Below are 16,335 nucleotides of genomic sequence, written 5' to 3' on the forward strand. Positions count from 1 at the left end.
TCTTGCTAAAATATCCTCCTCGTATTCATTACTGATTTATCTGTCTTCTGCATGATTGGCCTCTGCTTCGCCCATATCCTCGTCACTTCCAAGCTTCTAATTAAACTGTAAGTTAGAGCACTAATTGAAGCATGTTGCATGGCATGGATGGTGTCAGTGGTATGATATAGAAAGGTTGTTAGAAGGCACTTCGGCATAAATTCGGATGAAAGTTTGCTTGATTGTTTGTAAAAATTATGTTTTTGTGTATCAAAAAGTGATACAGATACAATGAATTATATCTTCATATGGATGATGTGTGAAATAGGTTTCATGTTAAGTCACATCATGGTATTGTACTCTTTCATGCATTCTATGTTTTGTGGTGATTGTGTATTGGAATCGTGAAAAAACTGATTACACCTTCATTGTTAGGTGGATGATGTTTTGGATGATTGTCGAATGTGTGTCATCAGTTATTTACATTTACATTGTTATCATTGCTACCTACTGGTTATTTTATAAGTCTTCTGTTACAATATGCCTTGTTAACGTTTGCATCATCTTAATGCTAGATCTTGATATAATATATGCATTGAGTTTTTGGCTGTAACTTTGGCAGTTATGGTGAATGTGTCGTTCTCATTAGAATTACTTGCATAGTTTGCGATGTCCATCAAAATATAATTTCTCTATTATTGCAGAAATTTTCTCTTACCACAATTATTGCTTTGCATATGATCTTCCCTCATTTCTTTGTTTCTCAAAAACTAGTTTCTGCACATAAATCACAAGGGATGTACATCATGTGCCGTCTCCAAGGTTTTTCATAGTTGATTTACAGTAACCGTATGTCTATAATACATATCACAAAACTTTTGAGAGGATTCTCTGTTACTTACTACACTGTTTCTTAGTTTAAATTGCAATTTTAGTTTTTTGTAAACAACAGTGTGTTAAATGCAGAGCAGTGACATACTCTGTTCAAAATTAGATTTGGCTGTAACACGTCACGGAGCAGCATTCGTGTTGTCATATTTAGATGTTTCAAACATGGAACAACTGATTACAATGACTAGCCTGGCCTCATTAGACTGTTACCACAGTTATTATTTTGTATTCTTATTCCTTGCTTTGCCAACTCGCATCCAATTTATCCTTTTTCGGCATATGTCAAAGCTTGCCATATTCTATGTATAAATTTATTACTACAGCCAAGGTTATAGGAAGTGGAAATAGCACACTCAAGTCTGTGAATGCCATAGGCTATACTTCGTTATCTCACCTCATAAAATTATTTTCTAAGTCACTGCTATTAGAGTGCCCTGGTTAAGTGTTCTACAAGAAGAAAATTAAATAGTGAAATTAATTTCAGTATTTACTTTTGCTATTGATGTGTCATATGCAATTTCCGGGCCGCAGAATCTGCCACTCATTATAACGGGTGCCAGACTACAAATCTAAAAGTTTGATGTTGAATCCTCCAAGTCTTCTTGTCACACCTTCACCAATAATTTGTATATGGTACTCTAATACACCAAGTTTGCGTAGTTACAAAGAAGGGCAGCACAAATGGTCACATCTTTCATTTTAAATGGCAAGGGAGCATTACAGAAACACTGAAAGAAATAGAATTGGCAGGTGCTTGAAGATAAGATTCCAGCTATCCTGTGAAAGCCTACTTGACATAGACCCAAGATCCAGTATTAAGTGGAAGTCCTAATATTATAAAGCATCTCCCTGTACGTCTCCATAGGGACTGCAAAGACAAGGGTTGACTAATTACAGTGTGCACAGAGGCATTTAAGCTCCATACATCATGGAATGGAAAGATACCCTAACGTATGGTAGGCTATCGTACCATGCATTTCACAGTGCTTTGCAGAGTAGTGGATGTTTGAAGTCCATGTTATAAAGTGTGGGTGTCTCCAATAACTAACAGGGTAAATCAGTTCAAACGTTGGCTGAGGGGAAAGCATAACCACCTCTGGTACCATAATGATCAGAGAATCACTATTATGTACATAATTTTAGTATCGGGAATAAAGGTGATTTATATATTTACTTTTAATGTGGGAAATATTTTTGTTCATTGAAATGAACACCTCTGGTATCACCTGTAATATGGCATCGGTTTGAGGAAATCCTTAAAGATATTCTCAGGGATGGGTGATGGACAACAGGCAGATTCCACGTTACTGGCTTTGTGTAGAGCATTTGACATAGTGCCACACTGCAGATAGTTAACAAAGGTACAAGCACACAGATTAGGTTCCCTGGTAAGTGGCTCAAATACTTCTTAAAGAACAGAACCCAGTATGCTGTCTTCAATAGTGACTGTTCACCAGAGACAAGTGCTTCACCAGAAGTGCATCAGGGACATGTGATAGGACAGCAGTTATTTTCTAGGTATATACAAATGATCTAGCGGACAGGGTAAGCAGTAGTCTGTGGCTGCTTGCTGGTGATGATGTGTATGGGAAGGTGTCTGTCATTGAGTGACTTAGGAGGATATCAGGTGAGTTAGACAAAATTACTAGTTGATGTGATGAATGGCAACTAGCTCTTAATGTAGAAAATGTAAGTTTAATTCAGATGAGTAGGAAAAACTAACACATAATACAGGTTGTACATAAAGTCTGGGAACACTTTTAATTATTTATTGTACAAGAGCCAAACATTGTACAGATATCATACATATGTCATTTTGAAAAGAAACCCTGAAGGTGCCCCCCCCCCCCCCCTCCCTCCCCCCATGTATACCGCCACAGTGTGGTTTGGTAATTTGCTGATAGCCTAGTCAGCACTAGTTCCAAACATGGCGAGTTCAGGTGCAGAGCAAGCTTTCTGTGTGTTGTTTCATGAAATGGCCTCAATGATCATCAGATCTTACTCTGTGTGACTTTTTTCTGTGGGGACACAAAGATTTGGTGTATGTACCGCCTCTACCTCATGATGTAGCAGAGCTCTGGGAGAGAATACGGGAAGCGACTGCCACAGTCGACGATGTCATGCTGGGGCGGGTATGACAAGAATTCGATTACCATATTGACATCTGCTGGGTCACTCATGGTTCGCATATTGAATGTTTGTAATAAAAAAACTTTCAGAGTTTCTCTTCTAAATGCAATGTGTATGACATCTGTACAATGTTTAGTTCTTGTGCAATAAATAATTGAAAGTGTTCTTGGACTTTATGTACACCCTGTATTTGAATGCAGTATTAGTAGTGTGCTGCTTGACGCAGTCACATCAATTAAATACCTAGATGCAACATTGCATAGCAATATAAAATGGATTGAGCAGGTGAGGATTGTAGTAGGGAAGGCAAATGGTCAACTTTGGTTTATTGGGAGAATCTTGTACAACATAAAAGTCTTATGGATATGTTTTGGAAACTCAAATGGGAATCACTGGAAGGAGGGCAATTTTTGTTTTTTGAGAGAGAACCAGCATTTGAAGCCGACTGCAGAACTAATTCACATTTCGTGTACAAACCATGAAAACAGGATTAGAGAGAGTGGGGCTTGTACTGCGGGCTTTCAAATTGAAAATGAAATGTGGTGTGGCCCTCAACTATGTACCCTCTGACTCAAAGTTGAAATATTAAAAATTTTGGCTGGTTTCGTTGTCTAGGGGCTGGAATACATACTTGCTGCATTACAAGCCAAATACTGCTGAGTCTACAGAATACAATATGAATGTACACATGAATCGAATGGTCGAAGGTTCCTATCACTTGGCAGTTGCAAATTTTGAATGGTATATAGAAATTCATAAATGAAAGATTGCAATTAAGTAAATTCTAAAAGTACTATTTTAATGACTTTAAATGATGGGTATGATAGCAGAAGTACCTTTAAGAATGCCCTTTATTACTGTAAAACACTTATTATTGTCAGTGGTCCAACACACGGAAATCTCACAAGTGCACAAATTAGCACTACAAAGTATTTCTATTTCCCGCAACCATGCGCAAACTGCTCCGCTCTCAAAGTTTCCCACGACCGTGCATCCATCCCACTGTACTGCCCCGGACTCTCTCGTGTCCTGTCCCATACTGTGTCCCTCGCAATGTACTGTTCAGAACTCACCCTTCCATTCACTTCAGTAGTCGCCGCCCTTAGTAACGAACACTGTGATTGGTGATAGCACTCCCGTCATGGGTCCAAGCCAACGCACACTCACCAACATTTTGAAACACATTTGAAATACTGGATTTACATTTAAATAACTTGAAATTAAATAAACATTCCTATGGATGGACCGTAAACACGCTCTTAACACACAGTATTAAATGCATAAATAATTCAATAAACATATATCAAAAGAATAGAAACAAAGTAGGCCTTTAGCCTGTCTCTGTGCTTTCTAAACACAGTAAATAATTGACCAATTTCTTCATGAATAGTATATCTCGGATATAAACAAAGACATAGATGAATAAATATATTTAAAACATGCTGCTTTCATTTTTTCATGTAATTATGGAGTACTTATGGCCTGACGTGATCGATGGTAATCGGCCACTTTGACCTCCAATAACTTCTGTACTATTCAAGTTACATGCCTGTAATTTATACCAGTTTAGGTTTACAGTAATAGCTTTCTAAAGACACATTGATTGACAAAATTGAGTGAACCATTTGGATTTTGGAAGTTCGTTACTGGGTGTCACTTGTATAATTTATCGTCAGATACTAAACTTTAAACTAATAAAGATATTGAAAATCCGATTACATGATCAGAATCGTCGTGCAAAGGTAAGGTACGTTATTCTTGCTGAGGTATCATGATTCATCTGGCTACTATTAATTTCTATACAAACTATGAAATGGCTGCCATTAAGGGTTTACAAAGTCCGCCATCTTTAGCACTCCCTGCATGTCTCTTTCATCGACACAGCGTCACCGTGGAATTCCCAGCTACGCAGTCCCTGGACCCTAGCTAACATTCAGCACCATGCGGCCGCCGATGAGCCGTGGCCTGCCGAGAGGCCACAGCACCGCCACGCCAACTCCGTACTTAGAACATTTTCAGGGCGACACAGCTCACCCGTTACTTCACAGTACGGAGGCATAAAGAGTCATTTCTCGCTCACTCTGTTTGTGAGTGAAACAGCAAATGAAAAGACTTGTAGCAGTACAAGTCGTGCACCATACGGTGTCTTGTTTGGTATGTGTGCAGATGCAGATGAGTTATTTTGACACAGGGTGTGCAAGCACTGCTTTTCAGTACCTATTCCTTCATTCTAAGCCAGTGAAAAATATTCTGGTGAATAAGTTATACTTTTTTGTTGAACAGAACTGATCTTCGTGATGGAAAGGGAATTCTTCATAGGATTGGTGTCCATGTTTGAATTATTTATGCCCACATCTCGTGGTCGTGCGGTAGCGTTCTCGCTTCCCACTCCCGGGTTCGATTCCCGGTGGGGTCAGGGATTTTCCCTGCCTCGTGATGGCTGGGTGTTGTGTGCTGTCCTTAGGTTAGTTAGGTTTAAGTAGTTCTAAGTTCTAGGGGACTGATGACCATAGATGTTAAGTCCCATAGTGCTCAGAGCCATTTGAATTATTTATGTAGTACAATTGTGTAGCAAAAAGTTATGTTATTACGGTACTGAGCAGTTGCTGATCAAGAATACTAAATAACTTCACTAGTTTCTCCCATAGAGCCCTACAGCCTTCGTCTTGTTATGTGGAGAATTTCTGGCTCTTGTCACTTCTGGTTCATACACATCTGATGTAACTGATAAAGAACTGTTTCAATGTTTTGTTTATTGTGGGGGCATTTTAGTGTTCATTAATATAATCAAGGTATGATCTTTTAAAATGTATTTAACATCTGCAACTGGAATATTATCTTGGTGGCAGTTTCCAGTATATAACTCACACAACTGAAGAAAAAGAACAGCTGTGTTACTACAGCAAATAATGGTACTTAATTTAATTCATTCGTGTTTTGCAGCTACCTTTGTTGTAACATCATGAAATGCAGATATTTGTATTCTCTACTTACATTTCTGACCTAGATTAATTTTAACAAACCTGCTGTATCCCTTATATTCATTTGATTGTTTCCCTAAGGAGTGGTTGGAAAACTCCGAAGTCTGCACTGATGAAATACTATACCTTTTTACATATTGTTCAGTTTCACGTATGACGGCAGTGTGATAACTGTTGACAGAAGTTTGTAGGTGTAGTATCTGCTCAAATTAAGATGATACAGTGCGGTGGTGGATGGCAATGAATGTAAATGAAAAGTGCATTTACGGTTGCTCCCATAAACCACCACACAGAATGTCATCTTGGTTTGCATGGATAATACTTAGTTCCGTTGGTCAAGAAAGATCTCAAGTCACTAATTTTTGCACATTGCATTTCTTACAACCTTTTTAAAATATCAGTCTCATATTAGTTTTAGTGTATATTGGTTTGTGAAATTTGAGATTTAGAGAACAAATAACAAATATTTTCAAACTAAGGTGACATGTGACTGATAATTATGGGTATAACTGGGGGGGAGGGGGGGGGGAGACTTTCAGATAAAGTATCCTTCATTAATGGAATGACTAGTAATCAAGAAAGATGCTATCATGGCACACTATGAATGTAGAGGACTTTACCTACTACGTACTGCATGTAAAATGTTTTCCAACTTTCTCTTTAGTTGATTTACAACTAATTTTGAAAGCATTGTTAGTGTCTGTAAATGTGTATCTCATCAAGAAAGGTCTACTATTGAACAGATCTTCATGGTACAGCAAATACTAGAAAAATTGAACAATTCGGAATTGATACACATCACCTTTTTGTTGACATTTCAGCCTATGACAGTATTGAAAGAAGTACACGGGGTGTCACAGGACAAATGGTCAACATCCAGGGATATGACAGGAAAGACCATTCAAAGCAAAAAAAGACTAGTAAATATAGACTGTAAAGAGCATGCCTTAAGAGCTATGAGCTCTTCCTCATCTTCAGTACTATGAAACAAATCTCATCTTAAAGTTCTTTGCTTATCATATTTTGGAGGGGGGGGGGGGTGTGGTACGGACAAAAACTAGAAATATTGTCTAGTAAAGAATGACTCCGAAATGCTTGGGTTATCAGCTATGAACATTCATTCAGTAGAAGAGATGTTTCACAGTCGCAAAGATGAACAAGAGCTCTTAGCTCTTAAGGTATGCATTTTAGAGCCCATGTTTACTAGATTTTTTTTATTTTTATTCGAATTATCTTTACTGTCATATCCATGAATACTGACCATTCCTGTTGGGACATCCTGTATAGCAGTGAAAGAGTTTGAGATTGCTAATAAACTGATCAATTTAGTTATGGCTACCTTCAGTCAATGTAGAAAATGTTGTCAAGTGCTGTGACCACAAAAATTGATGTAAGATTGGAATTTATCATCTAGCCTTCTGTGTAATATATTCTTTAAAAAAGTTAAAAGAAATCAGTTCAGGTGCTGGCATATGTAGATGATAATGGTGTAATTGCAAGAACACCAAGAATGATGAAGGACCAATACAAATCTTGAAAGACTTGCTAGAAAGATAAATCTAGAGATAAGTGACAGTATCTATAGCCTCAGAGAACTTTAAGCACATGATCTTCATTCCTTAGTATTTCTGTATATGCAGAGAAGTGGGATACAGAAATACTGAGGAATTAAGAGATATGCTGGAAGTTCAATGAGGCTATAGATAAGTAGCAATAATGAGTAGCTCAATACACAATTCAGTTGAAGAGGAATGAACATCTCTGAAAAGGACAGTCACAGGAACTGGGAAGAAAAACATAGGTGCAAGGAAGGTAATGGTGAAGAAACCATGGGTAAAACAAAAAGTACTCCTGTTGATTGACAAAAGGAGGATGTACAAAAATGTTCAGAGAAATTCAGGAATACAGAAATAAGTCACTTAGGAATGAAGTAATTAGGAAGTGTGGGAAGCTAAGGTAAAATGGCTGCATGAAAAATGTGGGGATACCAAAAAAGAAATGATTGTCCAAAGGATGACTCAGCAGATAGAAAAGTCAAACCAGCCTTTGGTGAAATTAAAAGCAAGGGTGATAACATTAAGAGTGCAATGGGAATTCCTCTGTTAAAGGCAGAAGAGAGAGTGGATAGGTGAAAAGAGTACATTGAAGGCCTCCGTGAAGGGGAAGACTTTTCTGATGACTTGGTAGAAGAAAAAACAGAAGTTGACACAGAAGAGATAAGGGTCCACTATTAGATCTGAATGTAAAAGAGCTTTGGGTAGCTTAAGCTCAAATACGGCAGGAAGGATGGATAACATTTAATTGGAATTTCTCTCATTTTTGGGGAAGTGGCAGCAAAACCACTATTCTCATTGGTGTGTATAATGTACGAGCCTGACAATATACCATCAGAGCCGGAAAAATATGATCCACAAAATTCTGAAGTTTGCAAGAACTGACAAATGAGACAATTACCACACAATCAGCTAAACAGCTCATGCATCCAAACTGCTGACAAAAATAATATACAGAAGAATGGAAAAGAAAAGAGAGGATCTTTTAACTGATCAGTTAGGCTTTAGTAAAGATTGAGGCACCAGAGAGGCAGTTCTGACAGTGTGGCTGATAATTGAAGCAAAACTGAAGAAAAATCAAGACACATACTTAGGATTTGTCACCCTAGAAAAAGTGTTCAACAGTGTAAAATAGTACAAGATGTTAGGAATTCTGAGAAAAAGATTGGTAATATACGATATGTACAGGAACCAAGACGGAACAGTGAGATTGGAAGACCCAGAAAGAAGTACTTGCACTAAAAAGGATGAAAGACATGGATGTCTTTTGCCCCCAACTATTCAATCTATACCTCGAAGAAACAATGATGGAAATGAAAGAAATGGTCAAAAGTGGATTCAAGAAGAAGGATATGATAAGATTCACTGGTGGCATTGCTATCCTCAGTGAAAGTGAAGAATTACAGTATCTGTTGAGTGGAATGAACAGTCCAGTGAGCACAGAATATAGATTGAGAGGAAATCAGGAAAAGATAAAAGTAATCAGAAGCAGCATAAATGAGAAACTTAACATCAAACTTGGTGGTCACGAAGTAGGCAAAGTTAAGGAACTGCTACCTCGGAAACAAAATAACCCATTATCGATGGAGCAAGGAGGATATCAAAAGCAGACTAGCGCAGGCCAAGAGGGCATTCCTGTCTAAGAACTACTGGTTTCTGGAGAAAGAGATTCGACAAGGAATCATATAATTTGTAAAATGAACCAGACTTTGTCAGTTGCATTAAGATGAAAAGGCTGGAATATGTAGGAGATATACTGAGAGCCAGTGACGGATAGATTAAGAAGATACTCAGTGGAGTCCCTGAAGGAAACAGGGAGCTTGAAAGACCAAAGCTAGGGTGGGAAGAGGATTTAATGGAAAGTAGAATTCATAATTTTTCGTCACTAAACAGGAAAGACCAAAATAAACTTCCACAGAAGGGCAAGGCTCAGAGAGGGCCATTGTGCCACTAATGATGTAGTAAATAGGTGGCTCTGTTATATGCTCTACACAGAGGGAATGAAGAATACTCTATGGCGTCACCATTGTGCTCTATATCGTCCCATGCTGTGCACTCAATCCGTTGCCTTCTGTGGTAATCGGCATTGTGGTGGGGTGAGTGCTGCATTGGGCCACTGTTTCTGCTTGTGACTCTCCTTTTAAAAATTTATATGGTTGGAAAACTATAGCTGTCACTCAGCAGAATACTTGTAGTGTTTGCTTTAGGTCATTTATAATGAATCGTAGTTTGTTGTAGCTAGAGTGCAAAACAGTTGAGGTCAGTACCTCAGTAGCCAAATATGTTCATTATAACTGAAATAAAATGAATACAACACTAAATGTATGTGATCTGAAGTGCGTGCTACGAACAGACGTGGCAGAATGACGCTATTGGCTGGAGCGTAACATTATACGCTGTGCATAATCCCTCCGCCTGTCTTTTTATGTGCACACAACGATTTTTTTAATCAAAAAAACTGTCCAAAGAGTTGGAGTTGTCCAAAATAAAATTTAATCTGTTTTGCTATTCAATAAAACAGGTGCAGACAACCATTTTCGACCCACAGACCTGATACACACACTTATCTAAACTCGCAGGCTGCCTCTTCATGGCATGACGGGAACGCTCCTCATGCAGAGATCAAACTATGGAGTCCATGATGTTGATGTTTGTGGGGTAATGCACCGATGTGAATGGCATCCCTTTCCTGATATTTCACGCCATCAAATTATGCCTCAAGATGTGTGTTATGTAAGAATACATTCATTTTATGTTCACCTAGAATTTCTTCCATGGGCCAGATTAAAATTGGTCACAGGCTGCCGTTTGCCCACCCATGCGGTAAAATATCTCTCTTAATCACACATTACATCTATACTTATAAAGTCACTCGCTCAACTTAAACATTGGTGTCATGCAATATTTTGTGTAATGTAATATCTTGTACAGACATCTTTTATTAACCTGACACGTTCCACATCATTACGAAGTGTCGTATTCATGATCTATGGAACAAGTATTAATCTAATCTAATCTGACAGAGTTACTGTGTATATAGAAGTCAAACTTCTGCTAGTGATGTAGCTGCAACCTGACAAATCTTTGATAATTGTCAGGTATTATATATACGAAATTTTGTTAGGAGACGTACATTTTAAAAGTGTATTTAGAATGAACAAGAAATTTTAAGATATTACTGTCACTTGGTATTCACTATGCTTACTTATTCACTATACACTAGGCACAACAAAAAGCATGTCACAAATATAGCTTTCAGCCAGTTAGTTGGGCCTTCATCAAAATTAGATGAAAGACACACACACACACACACACACACACACACACACACACCCATACCCATACCCATGTGCGCACGCGCAAATGCAACTCACACGCTCATGACTGCAGTCTCAGGCAGCTGCTGTACATCACAATTATATTACATATATTGCAATTGTAGAACACTGCATATACTATTTTAGGATTTAAAGTAAATACTAGTACTATGTACATCCTTTTTTTGAACAAAATTGTATGCTCTTATTGTGGTATTTTGTCAAGATCTGCCAGATGGTTATGAAATATTCAGAACTAATAGCAACAAAATAAATTTTTATATCAGTGATTACAAAACATAGACAGCAGTGTAAAGATTCAAAATGTATGAACATCATGAATAATATGACACCTAAAAGAAATCTGTGCGTGGAAAATGTACAAAAGTATCTTGAAACGATGCATTGTTTGCAGCCAAGACTCATAATTATAAGTAAACACTTTATTGCATTCTTATGCCAATATGAATCCAACATCTAACCAAAATGTTAACTAGAAATTAAAATGATGTAAAAATTCAGTTTCCATGTTCTTCTCAAAAGATTTTTCCCCCTTAAGAGGGGGTTTAAAACGAAGAAAAGGGTAGCTCTGCCACTGTTGTCTGCAAGGTGTTGCAACGAACGATCAGTGGGCGGTTGGTATGGTGGCTTGAGTCTGAGAAATTGTAACAAAAGTATAATGTGGCTTTAGTAGGCATCACTCTGCAGTTCACCACCTTGTCATCGTGTTGACCCACATTATGGACAACTTTCTGCAGAAGTGTGAAAACATAGTCTTATTTTTTGCTTTGGAAAGGCTTATGACACTTGCTGGAGGACAGGAATCCACTGTTGGCTGCGCGGCAGGGCTTCCAAAGTGTCCTGCTCCACTTTATTAGCAAATACTTGAAAGACTTGGTTTATAATGTACACCTCTGTTTTATTCAGAAGGGGATTTCTCAGGGGTCTGCACTGAGGGGAACCTAATTTACCGCAGAAATCAATCCCATTATTGGGTGCCTCCCACCATGCATTTCAGGTTCACTATTAGTCGACAGTTTTCTCGTCTGTTGCAGCTCTCAGTGAACCTGATTACTCAAAGGGCAAATCAAGGACAGTTTTGGTCACATCTACTCACAGAGCATAGGCAACTGCTTCTGTTTTTCCGCGAAACAACTGTCTGTGTGAGTTTCTGGAGGGGAAAGAAATGTTTTCCACTGTCCTTGCACCTTGGACCTATTGCTCTTCTGTTCGCCGAAACTATAAAATTCTTTTGGTTAACAATTGATAGGAAACTGTTTGTCTTCATGTATGTGCTACTTGGCAACTTGATGTATCCATTCTCTGAATATATTGTGCATTCTAAATGGCATTTCATGGGAAGCAGACTAAATAATCTTCGTTCATTTGTATTGATCCTTAGGCCTTTCGAGGCTGGACTACGGATGCATTGTATAGTCATGGCCATCCACCTTCAGTCACTTTATTGTGATTCACAACTGTGGAATCCGTTCGGCTAAAGCCACATTACTCACTGGTCCAGTTAGAAACCTCCATGCCGAAACTGTCAGATTGTGCTGTCATTTCGTACAGTGTTCTCCGTGAATGCACTTGCCTACTATTTCTTGCAACCCACACGATACTTTGTTTTTTTATAACTCTGTCGATCGCTAATATGAGGCAAACTCTACTTCCTTATTGCCAACCGTGCTTCGCTTTTGAATTCTACTACGAGTCTATGTCTTGCATTATCTGTGACATTTCTGAAGGGGTGAGTGTCATTTCCACCTCCTTGGTTCCCTGCAGAGGTCCATGTCCATCTTGAAGTTACTTCGCTTCTAAGGAAAACTACTGTGGCTTCGATCAATTACTTGACATTTCTGGAGATTTATTGTTTGGGGAGAGCCCCCTTATTTACACCAATGGCTCTAAGGATGACCAAGGAATGGGGTATGCCTATGTTGTTGCTGAAGAGGTTTCTATATACTGCGTTTTAGACCATTGCTTGATTTTTACTGCAGAGCTTCTTTTTCTTTATCAGGTCACGTTGTATATCCAGCAACACAGAATGTATAAATCTGTCATATTCTCTGATTCCCTGCATTATCTGAAGCCTCTATGTCATTAATCAAGCCATCCTTTAGTACAAGAAACCAGGGATGCCATCACTGCCTCATTGGTGCTGGTACCATTGTGTTGTTTGCATGGGTTCATGGACATGTTGGTGTGTCAGGGAGTGAGGCTGCTGGTGATGTTGCCAAGACTGCAACTCTACTACTCAGGCCTTTTAGCTATTCTGTTCCCTTGGATGAACCCAACTTTGTTATGCACAGTAATGTTCTATTATTTCGCCTTGAAAACTGCTCATCTATCCATGGGAACAAGCCCAAGGATATTAAACACCCTTGCTATGGTTTGGGCGACTGCCTGTCATCCACCTCGCCTTTTAATCTTTTAACTATACTATGTATTGACCACTGTCTTTCAGCAGTCATCAGTTAAGCACCAGTCCCACAACAAGTTGCACTCACTTTACCAAATTTCAGTTTTTTAACCCCTTACCTTGTAATGTGCATTTATCATCTAAACTCACTGACATTTTAGCAGATACAGCACAGGCTGTAGGATGCGTTCTACGCATAACGTGCTGTAACATCCTGGTGGTTGAGATATAATATTTGACCATGGACGCCAGTTACCTTAGAAATTCTTATTGAAAGGCCTGTTAAAAAAAGGAGGGTTGTTGGAATTGTTCATTTTACCTTTACACTATGTTTGTTATCTCTTTGACTAGTGTTCTAGGCTCACTACTATGACTAATTATAGTTTTTATAGCTTTACCCACCTACTAATGCCATTTAGACTCCTATGCGCCATCTAATTTCAAGGAGAACCATGTAGTCGTGCCCCCCCCCCCCCCCCCCCTCGCCCGAGGGTGTCACATACATGGTCCCCATTGTTGGGTTTGGCCTGCCACCACTTTTTCCAAAATTTTCAGAAGTGTAGATTATTTAGGGAAGGCCACCCAGAGTGGTGTCTGTTCAACTTTTGTGCCTTTCCACTTTAGTACCCTTCCTTTCGAATAAGGTAATACGCCCTAAACCATCCCATCATGGAGGGGGAGGTTGTCAAGTACCTGCATGGTGGTAGCCCCTGAGCATGCAGAGATTGATGCCTGAGCTGAAACCTCCCCATGTATGCTGAAGAGTACGTACCCATTATGACTGGGTTGTGGGGATTCCAAGCAATGGATAACTGGCCAGGTAGCCATTGCCAAGGCTGGATGGCGCCCATGGGGAGAGCCCTCGTCTGGAGAGGGTGGACTGTGGTGGATAACTTGTGTATGAAGTGGATGAAGCTTTCTCCCACTGTAGGTGGTGCAGCCCGTCTCATCAGAAGGGAAGAACTCGTTCAACACAGAGAGGTAAGACCTTCCCTAGCTGTGCCATGGGAGGGATGTAGGAGTTAAGCAACAAGCAGAGAAATACTTCCCACTATACCTGGTTTGTAAAAGGATAAGTGGGGGTTCTTTTTGGCCATAAAGCCTTTATTATATTATTTGTAGAGACTACAGAAGACAAGTTTGGGGATGTTGCAGTCATCTACAAAATAAAGAGTGGGTCAGTTTTGATTAAAACCGCATCCTCTTGTGAAGTCACGGTCGTTGCTTGCTTGTGACAAGCTGGGTGACGTTCCTGTGACAGTCATTCGGGATTATTTTCCATTGTGGCCGTCAGTACGATGATGAGCTATACACCAACTTGGAGCGACTGGGTGTACACTGTGTCTGTCATGTCCATAGGGCAATAGGGTTGCCATTGGGATCTTCATATTGGCTTAAGGGCAATTTGTTGCCTGAAAAAGTCAACTTGGTGGTACATCAATGTGATTGAGACTGTATGTACTGCCTCCTATGCTGTACTTCAAATATATGAAATTCGGTCACATCTTCGCATTGCGATGCCAGCCCAGACCATAGAGATTGTGGACGACCGTTGCACTCAAACATTCCTTGTGTTCCTCCCCCTGTCTACCTCAATTGTGGAGAGGACCATTCTCCCTGCTAAACAAACTGCACTGTCTTTCAGAGAGAGAAAAACGTTCAGGAATATGAGACTGTCGACAGACTGACATACTAAAAGATTAAGGAAAAGTATGAATATCTACATCCTTCTCACATGACAATGTCATACACTACCACTATGAGGAATTTGCCCTCTCTGCTGATGACACTCTCACCCATTATGCATCACATACTGAGCCCTCAGGACTGCTTGACCATGCCTGCCCCCCTGATGGATGCGAGCTCTCCTCCTGCTGCTTCCCGACAACCACTTTGGGAGCAACGGCTCTCCACCCATCTGGGATGCCAATCCCCGTCCCCTAACCAGAGATGCATCACCCTCGTCTGGCTTCTCACATCAGGAATAGGTCGCTTGTGACACTCCCCTACGAGGTTTCTGCTGGTCTGCAACTAGATACCAGCCAGCGGCTGAAGGAGCCACATGCTGCTGGTCGTAGGACTTCACTTTCTTCTTTAAGTCCTGAAACTAATTCAGGGAAGCCCTCCGAGTCATCCAAGCCCCATAAAGAAAGGAAAGACAAAAAAGGAGTCTTCCAAAACTAAGGAAATTCTAGTGGCCCCCTTGCCACCGGATCCCACATGTTCTGCTTCTGTGGCTGCTGCAGCAGTCCTGGTGGCGCCTGAGGCACAAGATCGCACCACACAATATTTCTCAGATCGTGTGTGTATTGATAACTTCACTTCTCAACCGGATGATGCAGCAGATAACCCTGGGACACAACCTGCCTTTTTGGTCCCTTCGTGCCCCCAAAGTATACAGCATGATTCTCCAGTGGAATTTTAACATTATTTTTCACCACCTGGCTGAGCTACGACATCTCTTAGGCTCCTCCCCTGCGTTCTGCATTGCCCTTCAGGAAACTTGGTTTCCAGCAATCCCCTCCCTTTTATGGCTACCAGGGTTATTTTAAGAACCGTGCTGATTATGGAAGGCTGTCAGGTGGAGTTTGCAGATATGTTCTGGACTCATATAGGGTGAAGCGAAATTCTTGCACTCAAGCTTCGCAGCGCGACTCCTCACATGCCAGCGATAGAAAAGTAAGTGTCTCTCAGAAAATTTCGGTCCCGGTGAGTACATTCGGCAGAAAAAGGACGTTAAGGAGTGGCAATTTGGGAACACTGTAACAACATGTATGGTAACTCCCTTTGTCAGCACATATTAGTTGTGCTGTATGGTTGGTGCAGTGGATGGAATTATGGGTTTGCATGCAGGAGGTTGAGGGTTTGGTCCGGGTTGGGGCGCATTTTTTGCTAATTTCATACTGTAACATACACTGATTCTTAGGTCAAATGTATCGTAAGTTTGCAACATTCTGTAATGCTGAACATAAGATACGTGGTTAGACAAATAAGAAACAGACAGTTGAGCGCTAAAGATGATAGCACATTACAATAACACATCATCTACCTGTCATTTATGC

General features: G+C 39.9%; 1 protein-coding gene across 1 annotated transcript in view; it reads left to right on the forward strand.

The window, feature by feature from the left end:
* Positions 1-16,335, forward strand: part of LOC126091894 (ATPase family AAA domain-containing protein 2-like) — a 222,379-nt gene that overhangs the window by 785 nt on the left and 205,259 nt on the right. The window lies entirely within an intron of this gene.

Source organism: Schistocerca cancellata, chromosome 7, assembly GCF_023864275.1.
Source record: "Schistocerca cancellata isolate TAMUIC-IGC-003103 chromosome 7, iqSchCanc2.1, whole genome shotgun sequence".
Classification (NCBI taxonomy): domain Eukaryota; kingdom Metazoa; phylum Arthropoda; class Insecta; order Orthoptera; family Acrididae; genus Schistocerca; species Schistocerca cancellata.